This window comes from Macrobrachium rosenbergii, chromosome 12, assembly GCF_040412425.1.
Source record: "Macrobrachium rosenbergii isolate ZJJX-2024 chromosome 12, ASM4041242v1, whole genome shotgun sequence".
In the NCBI taxonomy this organism is placed as follows: Eukaryota; Metazoa; Arthropoda; class Malacostraca; order Decapoda; family Palaemonidae; genus Macrobrachium; species Macrobrachium rosenbergii.
Window position 1 is genome coordinate 14,706,268 of NC_089752.1, and position 21,733 is coordinate 14,728,000.

General features: G+C 35.5%; 1 protein-coding gene across 1 annotated transcript in view; it reads right to left on the reverse strand.

Annotated features, from left to right (window-relative positions):
* Positions 1-21,733, reverse strand: part of LOC136844410 (GTPase-activating Rap/Ran-GAP domain-like protein 3) — a 907,028-nt gene that overhangs the window by 605,372 nt on the left and 279,923 nt on the right.

The window sequence follows — 21,733 nt, forward strand, 5'->3', positions numbered from 1 at the left end:
AATAAAAATAAAACAAAAATATAAATCCTACTGCTCTTGATTCGGCCCGAACAATGCTGGCTGACCAATCGCAATTTGTACCACACGGAAAAGTTTATATCAACGCTGGCCAACTTACTAATTGTTCCTCCAACGTGTTAAATTTTCTGCACGGTCTAAGCTTCAGTCACATGGCAAAAATATACACATACAAAACAAGAGCATGCAGTCGTGTATGCACAATGCAGGCACACAGATATATATATATATATATATATATATATATATATATATATATATATATATATATATATATATATATATATATACATATATATATATATATATATATATATATATATATATATATATATATATATATATATATATTTTAACTTTATCACTTACACAATTGTTCTGTCCATTAATATAGTGCTAACAGGACCTCATTGAAACTGGATGGTATCTAGTGAAGATATTTATTAAAAAAAATTACATGCTTTCCAGGACTAACAGTCATCATTGTCAAGTAGCCGTGGACCGTTAGTCCTGGAGAGCTTGTAATTTTTTTTATTAAATAACTTCGATAGGTACCATCCTGTTTCAAAGAGGTCCTCTTAGTAATATATATGTATATATATGTATATGTATGTATGTATGTATGTATGTATATATATATATATATATATATATATATATATATATATATATATATATATATATATATATATATATATGTATGTATATTATATTTAAAATGTGTGTAAATATTATATCCCCTGCGTTTTCTTTTTATCATAACTCTGTCAAGTTTTTAAGTGTAAGCAACATAAATTAATAAGTAAATTACTACCTATACTAATGCACTTACGTTTCATTAGTTGAAAAGGCTGCAACAACCTACTCCTATGACACTTACCTGAAATGAATGAAAAAAATGTAATCATAAATCATCATCTGACCATTTATGTTGTTCCACACTAAAAAATTATTTATAATGATGCTCTATTTTTGCTTCTGAGACTAAGACTTTTTTGGCACTACTATCATCACATTATGCATTAGTAAAAAACCAACTATACGTTTAAAAAACTTTTAATAACTCAGATGGCACTCTGGCGAACATTCCTTGGAAGTAGAATGTAAAATTTAGGCCAAAGGCCCAGCGCTGGGGCCTATAAGGTCATTCAGCGCTGAAAGGGAAGCTGAGAGTAAAGGAGGGTTTAAAGGTATAATAGAAGGAAAACCTCGCAGCTGCATTATGAAACAACTGTTAGCAGAGGGTGGGAAGTAAAATGGAAGAAAGAGAAGATGAACGGAGGTATAGTAAAATGAATTCAGGGTTGCAGATAGTGGCCGAAGGGACGCTGCAAAGAACCTTAAGTAATGCCTACAGTGCACCGCGTGAGGTGCACTGACGGCACTACCCCCTTACGGGGGCGAACATTCGTTTATTTAGTTGATTTTACCTCGATTTTTTTGCCTGTCGATTATTTGTTCATTTGGTTTAATCTTATTGTTATCTGTTCTTTTTTTGTCATGAACAAACAGAAGATTAATTTCAGAACCTATGAACATAAACCAATGATAGTGCATACAAGCTATCAAAATCAACAACAATTTTCATTTACTTTTTAATAAAGAAGGCACTAGCACTAGCTCAACCCTCATCTCTTATCAGGGATTGAAGCCGGCAAGATCGCATAAAATAACATGGCAGTAAATAAATACATCAAATACTTTAAACTATACCCTTGAAAAAATTCAGGATAAAATCCGAAACACTTCATGTAATGACATACAGATCTCATATAACCCCTCCCCCACTCAACATTTTGGAGGTCTTGCAGAAAAACGTTCGTCAATTGCTTCCTTCTGGGGAAGGCTTCAATCTCTCGCACTCTTTTTGCTATTTTTTCCCCTTCTTCTGATTTGGGACTGTACCAGCGAATTGGTTACTTGTCTGGCTGACCTCGAGATATGTATACATACATACATACATACATACATACATATATACATATATACATATATATATATATATATATATATTATTATTATATATATATATATATATATATATATATATATATATATATATATATATATATATATATATATACATATATATATATATACGTGAGTGTGTCAGTATGTGATTCCATAGATTTTTGTGTATATCACCCCATTTAATAGAACTCTTACTGACCAGGCTGGCGGTAATCGATATTTTTGTTCAACTGGTCTATGTAACGTTTTCATGCTGGATTACTGGTTATCGTGCGTTATTTTAAACCTGAGTCGTTTTCCTTTAAAGGCAGGAATTCAAAAAACAACATAAGAAAAAAATGTCAAAAATGATTTACAAATTACTGTTGACGAAGACCTCCATATTTTTCCTAGTATAAAATTTGCCAAAAACAAATTAATGATATACTGTACATATTCTTTTACCATTTAAAACAACGAAACATTGCCTTTCCAATGATGTATAGTCTATTGCTATCTATTTCAGCCGATGTGGAGTAAACCAAATTACCAAGAATTTTAACGGTATGAATTCAACAACAGACACATAGGATGTACACAAGATACCAAAAGCTATTGAGGTAATGTAGCCAGTATACTTCACATACCCTAAAGTTCATGAGAAAAATTCACAACATTTACTTTTTAATAAAGAAGGCACTATCTACCTCCTGGGACTTTCAAGTCATTAAGCAAAAGGAAAACCAAATAAACGATCAGCAGCAAGGAATAAGTTGTCTAGAGACAATATCTTGATCGAATAAACCAAAGGACGATTAGGTATTAGAACCTGCTGCGCACCTGCCATGATCACTTATACCTGGGGAAAAAAAAAAAAAAAAACGAACGATCGCTGTCACACTGTTAGTTTCAGCGTTCGAAGAGCGACAAGGGATAAAAACTTTACTGGGGATGATGGACAGATAATATCCGTTAATTAGGATTACTAGCAATTAAAACTGCCTTGTTTGCCCTGGTAAAGCTCACCTGGTCCTGTAAAAGAGATATCGGAAGTCGATCCAATTAAGGTAGAGACAGGTAGTACCCTTTTTCCAGTCCACGCGGGAGACATATCAACAAACTGCAGTCTGATTTTATGCTGATCAGTGGATCCTATGAGGAATTTATACCATGTTTTAGCTTCATAAAAATAAAATACTATGAAGAATGAAATTATAAATATATATTTCTACAAGCCAAATTTGTAAAAATAAAATTAAAATACCTACAAACAAATTCCATCGCGTACTTAAGAACGAAAGCAACAAGAATTTAAAACAAAATTATTCATCATACAGACAAACAATTGCAACACAAAAAAAAAGAATAAACAAGAAAAATCTATAATTACGAATAAGAAACGACACAAAAACAAACGCGACTCGTGACTTCCCGCCTTCCCACCCCCCACCAGAAATTATTTTCCAAAAGGTCCTGCAAGACAATAAGACCAGCCAAACGTCCATTAATAATTTTGCTTAACGAGCGACCTACAGAGGGGACCCCTTGTGCGTTTATTCAACCTCTCCACTCCGCTGGAATTCTCTCCATAATAATGGCTGCGCATATCCACAGGCTTTGCTTTGCCCATATGGGGGAAATGGGAATTTGTTTCGTTTCTGGTCAGTTCTGGTGAATAATTATGTAAAAAATAAACATAAACAAATCGTTGTGTTTTGATGAAGAGTTATGTGATGATTAAAAAGCTGATGGGTGGGAGGAATACATGCTCGGTGATTCAGTAACAGGGGAAAAAGAAAACTGATTAATTCTCGACCAACTCTGATAAATAGCCATCTAATAGTTTAAAAAAATGGGGAAAATCATGGTTAATTTCGTTGAGGACATACTGATAATTATTTAGAAAGCATGTTAAACAAAAGCAAGCTTTGACATCAGACCCACCAGTTCGAGGAAATACAACAGACAGCAACAAAAGGGAACCTGTTCATTCTGATTTGGTTTTATTTTAATAATACTTTATCTGAAGAGCTCAAACAAACCGTAGTTTATCGTAGCGATGGCATAAACAATTAAAAATGAAAAGTTGAAAAAAATTTGTTTACATATGATGGAGGCATGTCTCATAAATTGGAAAAATACTTTTAAAATCGTGTTTTGCTTTTATGAAAGCTTATGCGCAAACTGAAAAATTGTGGTTTATTTTGACGAAGACTTGTATAAAGAATAAACTTCGGAAAAAAAACAAGCACAAACATCAGATCCATGAAAAAAATTACCACAAAGGAAAAAGGGAACGGCTTAATTCATAATTGTAAAGATGAAAGGCAAATTCATTCATAAATGAATGGACGAATAAAAAAAAATGTTAGCATTACCATATCGTGTACATAAAAGGAGTACAAGTTATTAGCCTGATGAAGGATTAATTAATGGAAAATTAACTTGGAAACCCTGCAGTCAGCATAGCGATTAAAAACAACATTTGTGGGGAAATTTGGGTGAATACATCACAGTCAGACTTAGCACCCGGAGCTTGACGGAATATCATTTAATTATTCATATATACAATTAATAAGAAAACTTGAAGTCAAATCACAATAAGAATGGCAATTAGGGCTACCATCTTTAAATTCCGTTTTATCTATTTGTTTTATCTATTTATTCGTTCCATAGTCAAAATAAGGACGAATGCCCAGACGAGACCATTCGACGGATGGCCAACCACAACGCCGGACGCTGATCTAATCACCGACTCGCATTCATACTCAGCTTGTTTAATCCTCCAATTAGGGAGCCACTCGACCCTGTTACAGCGTCCGTTCTCCTGGTGCCAGTCTTTCAAAACACTATATGGGAGTTTGACGGTCTGAATATAAGCCCTTAAAAAATTGCCTGTGCGAGAAAGAATCTTTCAACAAAACAAGGAAGGGAATGGGATCCGTAAAAAAAAAAAAATAATATATTTAAGCGCGATAAAGACAAAAATACGACTCTGAAATAATAGAGGACCTAAGTGTAGACAATGTAAAATATGCAAAATATTCTATACAGCTATTAAGTAAACCATAAAATAATACAATTTTCCTGAACAAATATTGTAAAGAAAATCGATACAGGAAAGAAAACATTTGCCTCAAGCATGCAAATGAAGACTGATGTTATGAATGACCACAGTATAATTTTTCCGCTTTGGAAAGTCTCGGTATTTCTATATTTCATTAAGAAAAGAAAAACATCAGCTCATACACTTGTATAAGAATTTATGAGTATGGGAGGGAAAGAAAACTGTGGATTTTGACGTACCACAAAATGCTGACGTGAATTGGAGATTTTCAATAACATGAACGAGAAAAAATTACCTCAAAAGTAAACACACAAAATAAATAAACACATGTAAAATGGTCAAGGGAGTTAAGTTCCATTATCACATCTCACTAAAACGACTTAAAAAGAATAAAAAAAAAAAGAAAAAAGGCTTAATACCTCAAAATCCCCCACTGGCCGCTTCTGTTTACCATGGCACTTATTTGCAATTCAATCGCTCATTTTGTTTTTGTTTGAACTCTCATCTCCAGTGTCCCGGCGATGGCATAGGGAAGGAAAGAGATAGAAACTGTATATTGGCCCTAATATCAGAGGGCCACAGAGGCGAAAATTAATCGCCGATGCGGCTGGTCATGCGACGGAAATTATGGGCGTTATATCAGCAGACATTAAGGGTGATATTGCAAAAGGGGCGCAGCGCCAGGCTCTGGGGGATGGGAGTGGGGCGGTCAAAAACCCAAGCGATTAGAATACTATGGACGTGAGCGAAAGGATTCCCATGTGGCATTAATATTTAAACCTTGTCAAAAACACACAGAGCATAATCATAAATATGTATAGTATGTATAAAAAACATATTCCGTACCCAATAGGTTCTGCTTGTGATCTTTGTCTTTACGAAAATGTGAAAAATTGAAATAAAAACGAACCTCATAAATGAGAAAATCCTTAAAACATTTAGCCGTTCTATGTCGCATCCAAAAACAACATATCTATTGCGACATTGCTACTAACTAAAGAGTGTTAAATGTCTCCCATGTATACCATAAAGACTAAGAAAAATGGAAAAATGGAAACTGTAAAGTATGTTTTGCAAGCAACCCACTTTTCGATAGTAAGTCCTAACTTTTTTCCCCCACAACTTTGAATCCCTCGACCTCTTACAGATCTGGGGTTCTTAACTAATCCCTTGTTCCCAGACACGACTTAGTTTTCCTTCCGTTTCCTTCCTCAGTTACTTTTTTTTTTTTTTAATCTCCCTGAAGTTCCGAGTTTAAATCAGGTGCCTGCTATTAGAAGAATCGAAGATCAGATGCATAAAAACAGCTAGCCTTCGACTCCCCTTCACACCTTACCACACTCTCGGGCTGCCTAAGGGCAAGGGCCCACGTTGGCATAAGCCAGTTTAATCTAAACCAACCGATCGCCGAAAGTATCATGACTACAATAGGTTGAAGAATAGATAAAACATAGATGACGATATAGCAAAGCGGAGATGAACATATTACGGTATCAAAAAACAGACATAGGTTTACAGAGAGAGAGAGAGAGAGAGAGAGAGAGAGAGAGAGAGAGAGAGAGAGAGAGAGAGAGAAGAGAGACTTTAAAGAAGAGTAAGGCAGTTAAGAGATAGAGAAAAAACATTAGTAAATAGTGACGCAGTTTACATAAAAAGAGAAAATTTTAACAAATAGACAAATATTAACATACAGAGAGAGAGAGAGAGAGAGAGAGAGAGAGAGAGAGAGAGAGAGAGAAAAGAGAGAGAGAGAGAGAGAGAGAGAGAGAGAGAGAGTTTAAAGAATAGCATTGCAGTTAAGAGAGAAAAAAATCAGTAATACTACCGCAGCTTCAAAGAAAAGAGGAAATTTTAAAACATGTTAACACACAGAGAGAGAGAGAGAGAGAGAGAGAGAGAGAGAGAGAGAGAGAGAGAGAGAGAGAGAGAGATTTTAATGGATAATAATGCAATTAAGAGACAGAGAAAAAATCAGGAAATAGTAAGCAGTTTACATAAGAAGAGAAAATTTTAACAAATATTAAAGAGAGAGAGAGAGAGAGAGAGAGAGAGAGAGAGAGAGAGAGAGAGAGAGAGAGAGAGAGAGACTTTAAGGAATATTAATGCAGTTAAGGGAAGAAAATCACTAATAGTAACGCAGTTTCCATAAAAAGGGACAATTTTTAAAAATGTTAACGGAGAGAGAGAGAGAGAGAGAGAGAGAGAGAGAGAGAGAGAGAGAGAGAGAGAGAGAGAGAGAGAGAGACTTTAACGAAGAGTAATGCAGTTCCAAGATACAGAGAAAAAATTAGTAAATAGTAACGCAGTTTACATACAAAGAGAAAATTTCAACAAATAAAAAAAATCAGTAGTAGTATCGCAGCTTCCATAAAAAGTTAAAATTTTAAAACATGTTAACCGAGAGAGAGAGAGAGAGAGAGAGAGAGAGAGAGAGAGAGAGAGAGAGAGAGAGAGAGAGAGAGAGAGAGAGAGAGAGAGAGAGAGAATTTTAATGGATAATAATGCAATAAAGAGATAGAGAAAAAATCATGACATAGTACAGCAGTGTGCATACGAAGAGAAAATTTTAACAAATATTAAAGAGAGAGAGAGAGAGAGAGAGAGAGAGAGAGAGAGAGAGAGAGAGAGAGAGAGAGAGAGAGAGAGAGAGAGAGAAACTTTAACGAATATTAATGCAGTTAAGAGAAAAAAATCAGTAATAGTATCGCAGTTTCCATAAAAATGGAAAATAAAGTGTTAACGAGAGAGAGAGAGAGAGAGAGAGAGAGAGAGAGAGAGAGAGAGAGAGAGAGAGAGAGAGAGAGAGACTTTAAGAATATTATTGCAGCCAAGAGAAAATAATCAGTAACAGCATAGCAGTTTCCATAAAATTTAAAATAAAAAGGTGTTAACAGAGAGAGAGAGAGAGAGAGAGAGAGAGAGAGAGAGAGAGAGAGAGAGAGAGAGAGAGAGAGAGAGAACGAATATTAATGCAGTTAAGAGAAAAATAATCATAATAGCATCGCAGTTTCCATAAAAATGGAAAATAAAAACAAGTGTTAACAGAGAGAGAGAGAGAGAGAGAGAGAGAGAGAGAGAGAGAGAGAGAGAGAGAGAGAGAGAGAGAGAGAGTTTCCTGAATATGCGAAAAACTGAAAATTGCTACAAATATTGAGGCTCTCGTACTATTTCTCAGATACACACGCAAAAAAAAACATACTCGAAAAGGAGCAGCGATAACAAGTAATCATCTGACGGACAATACTGCATCGAAAAGATTGACAGAATAACCACAGAATGGAGACGACAGATTGAACAAAAAAAGGAAAAAAGAAAATAAAAGAAAAATTGGGGTGGTGGTTGTGCCATTTCCGGTTCGATGAACATGGCAACACTGCTCTGTAGCCCAGAATGTTGTGGTAACACTGGAAAAAATTCATAAATTCCATTTCTATTTCAGTCATACAATTTTTTGTCTTGTGCAGTTGGTATTACATTTTTATTTAGGCCTCTCTGCATGACTGGCTTCAAGGGACTGCCATTTATTTCCACCCATAAAACATTTCTGCTATGAAAATTATATAAATGTATATGTATGTGCACACTTATGTATTTAAGTCGACACATGTTCATTTGAATGCATCGCCCCTACGGCATCTCTGTATGTATGCATCTTAATGCTGTTTATCTCTCTCTCTCCCTCCCCTCTCTCTCTCTCTCTCTCTCTCTCTCTCTCCTGTCTAGCTATCTATCTATCTATTTATCTATCTAGCATCTATCGGCGCACACACACACACACAAACACATACATATATATTCATAAATCGCTATATACATTTATATACATATGTACACACATATAAATGTATATACATATGTCTACATTATATATATATATATATATATATATATATATATATAATTATATATATATATATATATATATATATATATATATATATATATATATATATATATATATATATATATATATATATATATATATATATATATATATATATATATATCGTGGTAGAGAAAATGCACTTTTGAAGCTATACAATGCATTACCATATTTTACAAAATTAATAAGTAGAACGGAAAAGTCACACTAAAAGCATCCGATTTGACGAAACATCAATGCCTCAGCTGAAATGTATTTGAAGGTTGAAATCTAATTACCACAGCTTATAACAATTAGTCATCCGGCTAATTTTGTATACATGAATTATTCATTAATATTCATGTTTTTAAAAGGAATCATTTGGGGGAACAAAATCATGTCCGGTACAGAATAATTTTCCAATTCAAACCAAGCCAAGTGACGGATGATTCCCGTTTGTGTGCTTTTGCCGAATCCACACATTTTTTTTATTTATTTATGGTATTGAGACCAAGAAAAAGAAGGACGTGACTTTCTTTTGTTTTCTTTTCGAGGCACAGGTTTATTTATTTTTTCTTATGGTGTCGAGATCGAGAAGGGCATGGCTTCCACTTTTTAGTTTTCTGTAGCAGAAAACTACTGAGATGGCTATTTGTCTGTCCGTTCGCACTTTTTCTGTCCGCCCTCAGATCTTAAAAACTACTGAGGCTAGAGGCCTGCAAATTGGTACGTTGATCATCCACCCTCCAATCATCAATTATACCAAATTGCAGCCCTCTAGCCTCAGTAGTTTTTATTTTATTTAAGGTTACAGCTAGCCATGATCGTGCGTCTGGCACCGATATAGGTGTCAACAACACAGGCCACCATCGGGCCGTGGCTGAAAGTTTCATGGGCAGTGACTGAGAGTTTCATACAGCATTGTGCGCTGTACAGAAAAATCGATTGCGCCGAATAATCTTCGGCACATTTTTTAATTTCTTTTTTTTTTTTAGCCAGGACAGAGACATGGATGGCTCACATTTTCTTTCACGGTGTCGAGACCAAGACGGATACGGTATTTGTTTTTTTTTTTTTTTACTGTGTCGAGACCGAGACGGGCATGGCTATCGTTTTTCAAGGTGTCGATACAGATACGGGGGTGACATTCATATTTTCTTTTATGGGGTCTAGGCTCATACTGGTATATTTTCATATTTTCTGTTATGATGTCGAGACCGAGACGGGCATGGCTATCACTTTTTATAGTGTCGACGTAGAGACAGGGGTGGCATATTTTCTTTTAAGGGGTCGAGGCTGACAGGGATATGTTGTCATATTTTATTTTATGGTGTAGAGGTTGAGACGGGCAAGGTATTACTTGATTTTCCCCTTTAAAGGGTGAAAATCCTGCCCCTTGAAAAGGTTCAGGTTTTATAATTCATGAAATGCTGAAGGAAATAGAAAATTCCACATCCTGGAAGTGAATGGGATGCAAGATGGAACAAACAGACTGTATTTTGTGTTGGTGGCTTCCACAAAGCATCTGTGGGAAAGTGCAGTACCATACTAAACTGTTTTTGCTGAGAGAACTCTTAGTTTGAATCTTAGAATATCAGTTGCTTGTTTGCCTAGTGTGCGAACAGTTCAGTATTTTTTTTTTTCTCTTTGTAATTGCAAGGGGACAAACAAAAGACTTCGGAAAATCTTTGAGATATGGAATATAGAGCTTAGGCCAAAGGCCAAGCGCTGGGACCCATAAGGTCATTCAGCGCTGGAAGGGAAATTGAAAGTAGGTAGTTTTGAAAGGTGTTGCAGGAGGAAAACCTCGCAGTTGCACTATGAAATAATTGTTAACAGAGGGTGGATAGTAAGATGGAAGAAAGGTAATAGGAATGAAGGTACAGTAAAAGGAACGAACGAGGTTGCAGCTAGGGGCCGAAGGGGCGCTGGAAATAACCTATAGTAATGCCTACAGTGCAGCCCGGGAGGTGCACTGATGGCACTAACCCCCTACGAGGTAAATCTTTTTAAAAACGCCTAATTTGTAACGTAGGTGCATGATTACACACACTGCAGACAAATTACGAAATACTCGTAATTTGCAACTGCAAGTATCTGCAGAGACGTCATTTAGGATTGGTTTACTACCGTTTAGGAAGTCCATGATCTTTGCGGATTGTTTTATTTGCTACAATTACAAAATTATGACAAGGAAAAATAATTACTGCGAGATTAATTTCTAAAGAAACACCGTTGTTTAATTGAATAGTCACTCTTAGAATAAGAGCTAAATTTAAAAATTGGAAAGCACACACTGAAACAATGGCAAATATGGCTATTTTCGTGAAAAAATAAACAATGAATATATATATATATCATATGTACACATATATTCCTGAGGCAGCGTGGATTTGATATTAAGCGACATTTGTAGCTTCATGATTATATATTATATATATGTATATATACATATAATATATATAATTTATATGTATATATGTATATACTGTATATATAATATATATATATATATATATATATATATATATATATATATATATATATATATATATATATATATATATATATATATATATATATATACATACATACATACACACTACACACATATATATATACATATACATATACATATATATATATATATATATATATATATATATATATATATATATATATATATATATATATATATGTACATATATTAACAAAGCACTTCCCATTACAGAACAACGGTGGAAGCTAAAACTAAAAAGTTACCGCTGATGCAAACAAATTCACAAAGTGCATAACTACTGACAAGTTAGTTATAAAAGTTACATAGCGCGTTACAACTTAGCTGCCAACACCCCAGCTTCCATTTTGTTACCGGGTCTGACTTTTGTAGGAAAAAAAAATACCGTGAGCCGTCCATATATATGTATATTTTTTTTTTTGCAAATTAAATTTTGAAGTCGAATTCGTACTCGTTCATAATAAATTCAGCAATAATGGCTGAACGACCGCACTAGTACTTTTCAACAACAGGGGTATCAATGATGGAGGTGGCGTTTTTAAAGAGGGGGAGTTACATGACACGGGGGAGGGAGGGTTAATGCGGAAGGAAAGGATTTACCCATTCCATTATTCTTTTAACACACACACACACATACAAGGAAAAAAAGGGATTTAAACACGTGGTAATCTTTGGTGTTTGTCAATTTATTCATTTCTTCATTTACAAATCTACTAATGTCTGATATTGCAAACCTAAATCCCCCTACCCCTTCCCCTCCGTTTGTCTTTACCAAAGTACCGTTTCCCCATAGAGTGTGTGTGGCTGGAAAAGGTGAAAAGCATCTCTTGACCATATTTTCATTGGATGTGGCATTGCTGACCTAATGACAGTAAACTGTACTCTTTGCTGCCCGCTAAGAGATAAAGTAACGCTTGAAAAAGACAGAATAGGAATATGATTAATTTGCATTAAATATTTACTTTGATACTCATCAAAATGTTCATACCGTATATAAATGCACTTAGCTCGTTGGCAGGATGCATATGTAATTAGTCCATGTAACATAATATGTATCGGTAATTGAAAACCTTCCATGCAATGCTTTATGAGAGAGAGAGAGAGAGAGAGAGAGAGAGAGAGAGAGAGAGAGAGAGAGAGAGAGAGAGAGCTGCAAGACGAGCAACATTCCAAAAAAGATCAGACTGGGATGTATGACACTGTGTTTACAAATCAGAAATGTGTAGTTCGTGTACCCTGATGTTGCACCCGAATCGTGTTGCCTCTGAGTTTACGGGTGAAGCAAACTTCCTCTTTTCCTAAATCATAAAACCGTAATAAAAAAAAATTTAAATAACGCCTACTAAAACAAGTGAAACATAGAGACCATCAGAGCAAACATAAAAAAATAGCATGGCAGACGAGGAAATTAATAAAGAAAAATGCAATAAATAAGACAGGAATTAAAAAAATATACACATGTAATACATTCATATATATATATATATATATATATATATATATATATATATATATATATATATATATATATATATATAAAGTTTTCAATAAATGAATAATAATAATAATAATAATAATAATAATCATTATTATTATTATTATTATTATTATTATTATTATTATTATTATTATTATTATTATTATTATAACAGCAATAACAAGAGTAACATCAAATTTAATAAATCATTTCCGCTTATTTCGAAGTCAGTTGAAATGGCCACGGTACAGTTAATAAGCGTCTCTCGGAAAATAAAAAGAAAAATTGCCGGGTAAAAGGAAGTTTCACTAAAAATATATATAGAAAAATAATGAGCCCACGCTTCAATAATTTAATACAGACAACATTAACAAGGTATGAAAAATCTTACTTTAAAATATGACCCTTTTTATTTACACAAAAAGCTAAAAATCTTTCTCCAAACCACGAGCAAATCGTGAAATGTCTATGGCTATTATTAAAAAAAAATAATTCTGGACCAAAATGTAATTTCTCTTTTGGAAACTATTTCTGGAAAGGGAAAAATCAACTAGTGCCAGCCTTACACAAAAAGGCAGAAGAAAAAAAAAATATTCTTTGATGTAATGCTGGTGTATAAAGAATAAACGTCTATAAAAAAAAACTCTTCCCTTCTTTCATTAATTTTTTTTTTATTTCTTACTATGCTTTTACCAGTGTTCATGCTTTTCGAAAAAACATCACCGAATTTATAACATTGTTTGAAGTCGAAGAGAAAGCCGGCGCTGAGTTTATGGAGAGATAAAGAATTTCCGACAAAAATGCAGAGGTTGTTTTGTGGGATTTTGCATTAAATCTGGAAATAATTGGCGTCTGGCTATTTAAGTTGTGCTTAATCCCATAGATTCTGGATCGAGGTGAAAACATTTCATTCTCATTTCGTTAATGGATGTGTCAATACCCCACGCAAGTTCATCAAGAGTTCTGGGTAAATGAGAGGGCTCGTTCTTCTGGGTAAATGAGAGGGGCTCGTTCTTCTGGGTAAATAAGAGAGGACTCGTTCTTCTGGGTAAATGAGAGGACTCGTTCTTCTGGGTAAATGAGAGAGACTCGTCCTTCTGGGTAAATGAGAGGGACTCGTTCTTCTGGGTAAATGAGAGGACTCGTCCTTCTGGGTAAATGAGAGGACTCGTTCTTCTGGGTAAATGAGAGGGGGACTCGTTCTCCTGGGTAAATGAGTGGGACTCGTTCTCCTGGGTAGATGAGTGGGACTCGTTCTTCTGGGTAAATGAGAGGGACTCGTTCTTCTGGGTAAATGAGAGGGACTCGTTCTTCTGGGTAAATGAGAGGAACTCGTTCTTCTGGGTAAATAAGAGGGACTCGTTCTTCTGGGTAAATTAGAGGAACTCGTTCTTCTGGGTAAATAAGAGGGACTCGTTCTTCTGGGTAAATGAGAGGAACTCGTTCTTCTGGGTAAATAAGAGGGACTCGTTCTTCTGGGTAAATGAGAGGAACTCGTTCTTCTGGGTAAATAAGAGGGACTCGTTCTTCTGGGTAAATGAGAGGGACTCGTTCTTCTGGGTAAATGAGAGGGACTCGTTCTTCTGGGTAAATGAGAGGACTCGTTCTTCGTCTCTTTCTGCTTTGTCTTACTCTCCTGTATCTCTCTTTGATTTAATTTTATGATTTCTTATAATGACTTTACCTCCTCCGTTTCTCTCTCGTTATCCTGAATGGACATCACCCTTTCTTAATAAAGATACATTTGAACGACGTGTTCTCTCTCTCTCTCTCCCTCTCTCTCTCACTCTCTCTCTCTCAGTTTATTATTTCCTACGTCTCTTTCTCTCCCTCTCTAGGGTTCGAATATGTTCTTCGACGCGTCTTTTTTAAAGTTAATAAGAATAAAACACGCAAAAGTTTCACATCTCAAGCACAATTACACCATCTCTTCATATTCCGAAGAAAACAGTGAAGTATGAATAAAGGAACAGAAAAATCAAAGGTACCAGTTTGCTATCCAAAACAAACTAAAAATCAAGCACCATAACAAGTACATGAATATACATGTATAATAAAAAAGGTTAATACCATCTACTATAAAGCAAGTGAAACATAAAAACAATCAAAGCAAACACACGAAAAATAATAGCACGGCAAGCGAGCAAATAAAAAAGGAATATGAAATAAAGCAGACGTTAAAAAAAATATACACGTATACCGTTCCGAGCATACACGGGAGGGACGGGCTGAAACCCTTTTCCGGAGGTGTGAAAAGGAAGCACCCAGTGTTGTGATGGAAAACCTACCTGAAGGGCTGGAAATGTTGGGTGGGACGGGATGGAGGGGTACCCTTATCCCGTGGAAGCGGCGGTCCGGAGGGGACCAGGGAATATGTAGGGGGTTAGGGTAGACAATGGAAGACCCAGAGCGCCTTGGGGGATATGTGTATGGTAGGGGTATGGATACTGGGGCGAGGTATTGGAAAGAAGACCCAGACAACATGAGGTGGACCTTGAGGGGAGGGGGTTTGTTGCCTAGAGGGCGAGTGGGAAGTGTTACTGATGGGGAGGGGGTGAGCGAAGACTCACGCGTGGATGATGCTCAGAGTTTCTGGGACCACTGTAAAGAACGGAGTTGGTGGGCCAGGACGGGATGGGATGGTTGGGGAGAGGGTGTACGGGGAGGGGGAAGGAGGATCAGAATCCCAGGGGCTATCGAAAATGGAAATGAGGGAGGGAAGATAGGAAGGGGGACATTTCTCACCCTTACCTGGCACTTTTCACGGCACCATTTTTCCGGCGGAGAGAAAATATGAACAACCCGTGTTTATGAATTGTTTCCCTGAGTGTCTGTGAGCGCAGTTAGGGTTAACAGTAACAGGAATCCAGTTTTACGTGAGAGGACTAGTGTTGTCTGTATATTGTCTGCGCTTGTGAATCAATGAATCAAGTCGTTTACCAGTTCGAAAACTTTTGACCAGGACTGTACCCAGAAATTGAAAACACTTCGAAACACATCTTTAAATGTAGCCTGTGTCTTGCTTCCCGATGTTAAAGTTTCACCCTCCGGCAGCTACAACAACAATGAGAGAGAGAGAGAGAGAGAGAGAGAGAGAGAGAGAGAGAGAGAGAGAGAGAGAGAGAGAGAGAGAGAGAGAGAGAGGATACTATATTCGCTGGAGGTACTGGAACCCTGAGTAAACTTGCGTCAATTCCCTAAAAGCTTGACAAACGAAGGCTCAAATGAAATAGAGGGAAAAAACTGGCCGCAAGTAAATTTCTTACATGGAACAAAATATCGTAAATAACCCAGAGTCCCCCAAAGCCCTTCAGATCTCCTCTAATCTTACGGAAAAGTTGAGAGAGAGAGAGAGAGAGAGAGAGAGAGAGAGAGAGAGAGAGAGAGAGAGAGAGAGAGAGAGAGAGAGAGAGAGAGCTGAATAAGGCTGATTACTAACTTGTGTACCTGGAGAAAAAAAAACCAATGGGAAATCCTCCAGTACCAAATAGTATGCTTACTGTTATTATTTGGTGTTATTATTAAGGAACTGGGGAATTACGATAAAGTCAAACATTTCAAAATTTATTGCTATCATAAAAAAATGTTTCAAAATTCTCTGAGTTTATAATTATGTTCCTAATTGTTAGACTGAGGTTTCCTGCCAACTGCTCAGGTTCAGTCATTATTATTATTATTATTATTATTTGAGGACAACAACTGACTATTCTTATTTATAAAATGTGAGGTAAAACCCACTATCTTATTCGGAGAATTGAGAATAATAACAAAATCAATTTTCCTCACTGGGATACTGTTAATCAACAATAGCAATTTTTATTTTCATAAGGAGAGATATACTTTTCTAGGGATTGGAAAGGATTCCTTACATTTATTGGCTAGAGAGAAGGGTACTCCAGTCCTATACACTACACTCTTTACATAAATACATACGCACACACACACACGTGTGTGTTTCTGTCTATCCGTGGACGTATACCTGTGCATGTGTGTAAGTGTCTCGCAGCTGCATTTTCTAACTTGGCCACATTTTGGAAGTCAAAAGTAATTCATTCGACATTCAATCTTCCCTAAACATCGAATCATATCTTCAAACGAACATCATAAAGTAGTGATCAAAACTGCATTAAAAAAAAATTATTAATTACTACTGAGTGACATCCTTACGTAACGAACCCCAATGACAAATGAATACCAAAATACAGAATAAAATACCATACAAATAAAGGTCAACGTCTCAGTCTCGGGTCACCAGCCAGAGTCCCAAGGTCGATCCCGTAAGGGGAAAAGCAATTTCAGTCGATTACATAAAAATTCAGTCCTCTATTACCTGCAGCAGTTAATTATGTGCCTGGCAGTTATGCTGTTCTCCAGCCAGGGTGGAGAGGAACATAGCCTAGCAACAAATTTTGGAGTCACCTCTTCAATGGGGAAAAGACGTGAACATGTATTTATGTATGTATGAATGTATGTATATATGTACACACAAACACAGCATATATATATATATATATATATATATATATATATATATATATATATATATATATATATATATATATATATATATATATACATATATATATTTGTCAGGTTGTGGGTATTGCAGTTTTATATCTGTAGTGGCAAAATACCAGAGAAAAACAATTTTGATTTAACCAATGGGAAAATATCTATTCCTTTCATCCATTAACGTGTAATTTAGCCCATACTTATATTTTGACTTTAGAACATTAGTAGTATAAAAATGGAGTATATAAATATTTTGTGTAAACAGCTTTGGCGAATATTCTGGCCCATCTCACAGAAAAAGCAAAATGTAATTCCTTTTCTTATTTATGGGAAATTTTCATATAATGGTACTAAGTGAATATATATATATATATATATATATATATATATATATATATATATATATATATATATATATATATATATACAGTATATATATATATATACTTGTACATATATATATATATATATATATATATATATATATATATATATATATATATTGTATTATTGTATATATATATATATACATACATATATATATATACATACATATATATATAAATTTATATATATACATACATACATACATATACAATATACAATATATATATATATATATATATATATATATATATATATATATATATATATATATATATATATATATATATATATATATATAAATATATATGTGTATCTATATATATACTCACTTGGTAATATTATATGAAAATTATGTGAAATAAATGCAAGAATTTAATTCCATTTCAGCTGCCAGGGACAAGGACACACATTACAGTCTTGGTATTACGCCTACTTTGGACGTATTTTCTCCTCAACACGTCTGATATTACAGCAAGGAATTTCCATAAATAAGAAAAGGAATTACATTTGCTCTCTGTGAGATGCGCCAGAATATTCGCCAAGGGGATGTTTACACAAAATATTTATATACTCCATTTTTATACTACTAGTGTTCTAAAGTCAGAATATAAGTATGGGCTGGATTACAGGTTACTGTATGAAAGGAATAAATATTTTCCCGTATGGTTAAATAAAAATTGTTTTCTCTGCTATTTTGCACTACCAGATATGAAACTGCAACACCCACAACCTGACGATTTGGTGACTTTCATACAACTCTCAGTGGCAAGAACGCTATTACAGTATTTGCTTTTCTCCGTATTCCACAAGAGTGAAAATTACCGACGCTGATCTCCGAAAAAGAGGCTCAACTACTATTTCAAGGTATTTTCTCCCACAAAAAAAGTCTAAAACCCTCTACTAAGATGCCTCCTTTACCTTGAGCGACACTTTATCTGTACCCCAAAACCACTGGAATCTCCTAGGGAAACAATCTCCAAGTTGTACCGCATACTGCCACTGCAGAAACAATCCTCATTAAACAGAATGACCTGACCTTTGTGAGTGACGTTGTCCCCAAGAGAGAGAGAATCTCATCTACCAGTTAGTGTGAATTTCCTCCACTTAGCGGTTCACAGCCCTGCAGTTATATGCCTTGGAATAATATCAGTGGCCAGGTAGTAGCGATTACTACCAATACGGTAGAAATCAACTTTGACTGACTGTCTTGACTACAGAGAAAAGAAATTGCAGAAGCTTGTGAAGAGTTTGAAAATGTTGGCAGGAGTAGAAAATAAATGTGTGCAAGAGTGAAAATGTGGGCAGGAGGAGAAAGCTGAGGATAAATGTGAGTAAGATTACGGCTGTAAGGGTACATTAAAAGCAGAGAGACGGGGCAATGGATAGTGAAAGAACTAAACAGTTCATTCGTATAGGTATTTAGGAGTAAATATAACTGATGAAGGTAGAATAAGAGAAAAGGTAAGTCACAAAACAGGTGAAGGAATTAAAGTATCCGGGTGAGTACAAAAGACTCAAACGACCGAATGTCTATAGAACCCAAAATGGAAAGCAACAGGAAGTGGTTCAGCAAACTCTCCTTTATGGAAGTGAAGTGTTTAAGTTTTTTTTTTTTCTTCAGGAGCGAATCTGCTTTTCCAGAAAGCTTGGTCTTTGGGAGTCTTTTTTTTTTTCCTTCAGGAGCGAGTCTGCGTCTCCAGGGAACTTGGCTTTTGGGAATTTTGTTTTTCTTCAGGGGTGAGTTTGTCTCTTCAGGAAGCTTATTGTCTGGGAGTTCGTATGCCATCAGGATTGAGTTTACTTCTCTAGCTAGCCTAATCTTTGCAAGTCTGTATTCAAGGGTTAGTTTGTCTTTGTGGGGTTTTGTCTCAGGGACTTTGTCTGTCTTCAGGAGTGAGTCTGTCTCTTCAGAGGAGCCTAGTCGTCGCGAGTTTACCTTCAGAACGTTCTCAAAGGAGATCAAACTGAATGGTATTCGATGTTGTATAACCATGCCATGCTCGTCGACCTTTCTGTTTCAATGGAACGTAACCGTTCAGTTCAAGTTTCTTTGTACTGCTAAACAGTTCTTAAAGACCACTTGTTCAAGGTATTCCCATCAAATATGTATATGTATAGTATGTATATATATACACATATATACATACACACACAAGCAATCACACATACAAGCAGATATATACGTGTGTCTGAATAACGCAAACGGCTAAGGAAAATCAAGATATCTACGACAACCAAAATGAACAACAATAAACTTGAAGCAAAATCAGAACAATATATGTAAATATAAAATTAGTGGATCCTGCCAACCCAACCCCTTTCTGCATTTACTCTGTGATCTACAATCAACTACTTTCCCTACACATCCAATCCAAGGAACATTCCCCGTCTTCTATTTATATTTAAACCAAAAAATATTTATTTTCGTAACAGAAGCAATGGACGAAGCGATGAGTGAGACTTTGCCCCGACGAAAGAGGCAGGCCCATCTCGTGACAAAAGAAAGCTTTGAAGGAGACAGAGAAAAGAGAGCACTGGACCATATAATTTGCACTGTATTCCCGGTTACGTGTTATGCCAGTCAAGCAAAAGACAATAAAACATAAGACAATAAGACAAGCTAATAATATAAAGTGCAACACTAAACAGAAACTTGCTAAAACCTCTTTCATACCAATTGTTGTACTAGGTATAACTCCTTCAATATGTAAACAATATTGTAATGCTACAGTAGACAATACATCAATAGATACATGTTAGGAACATTCACCTGGACACTCATTATACAACGTAACCCAGAAGGCGCTAAAACTCCTCTCATATAAGAAACCAAATGTCATTGCTGACATATCTGTGATATCTTTAAGGACCCTTTTCTTTTCAAAACAGTTTCCGTTCCATTTCCTGTCTGTTCCGTTCTCTCCAGCAGCGCTAAGCTTTCGACTGTTCCTTGCTTCTCCCTGACTAGCAACCCTCAAAATCCTTTTACAGGCTACTTGCAACGTACAGTATGTTTCAAGACACAGCTAAAACCCGCCCCTTTGGAAAAACAAACTGCAAGCTGTCCATTGAGGTACAACTTGCATTCCTATTCCTTAAGAGGCAAGTCTATCGCTGTCATCCTGAGCAACTCGTTTATTTTTCCACCAGCATTATTTAAAATTTCTTCGAATAAGAGCTAAATTACGACTTTTGGTTGGTCACCTATCATAACTACTTATGCAAATCTGGGTATACAAGCCAGCATGCGTGGGTAGGATGACTAAATTCTTCTTCGCCAGACTGCAGAACAAATGTTCTTGGAAATTTTGACGTCTAGAGCACATTCCACTTGGGTTTATAATTTCCACTGAGCATAATACATAAAAACTGTGACATGTCTAAAGAGTTGAATAGAGCGAACTTGCTTTTTATTATGAAGCTGCCGATATAGCTTACACTTCTGAAGGATGATTTTTAAGAACATCTCCCGTGTTCTGTTATTACCAACTATATATACAGTTATTTATGAAGTCAGTTTCCTGAATGATTACTCTTGCTCATAATATTTCAATGGTTACAGGGTGAAAATGTTTCATTCATACTTATCATAAAAGGGAAGCTGATCAATTGCTGGTTAATATATGATTACCTCTTCTTAAAATTTACTTATCAATGTTGTTCCTGACTATGAAGTTAATTTCCTTATACACATCTTGTTAGAAAATCTATTTTCGTGATGCTTAATCCATCATCATTTGATTATCTGAGTGCTTATCCTGGTTACAGGGTTCATTCCATAAATGCTTATACATCCCGAAGTTAATGGCATACGTTAAGGGCACCAATTTCACTGTTTATTCCCACAATTACGAGATTAAAATCACGGCTCCAAATCCTATTACGGGGAAAATTAGGAAGATAATGTCTCCCGCGTTAAACGAAATGTCACGATGAAATCTG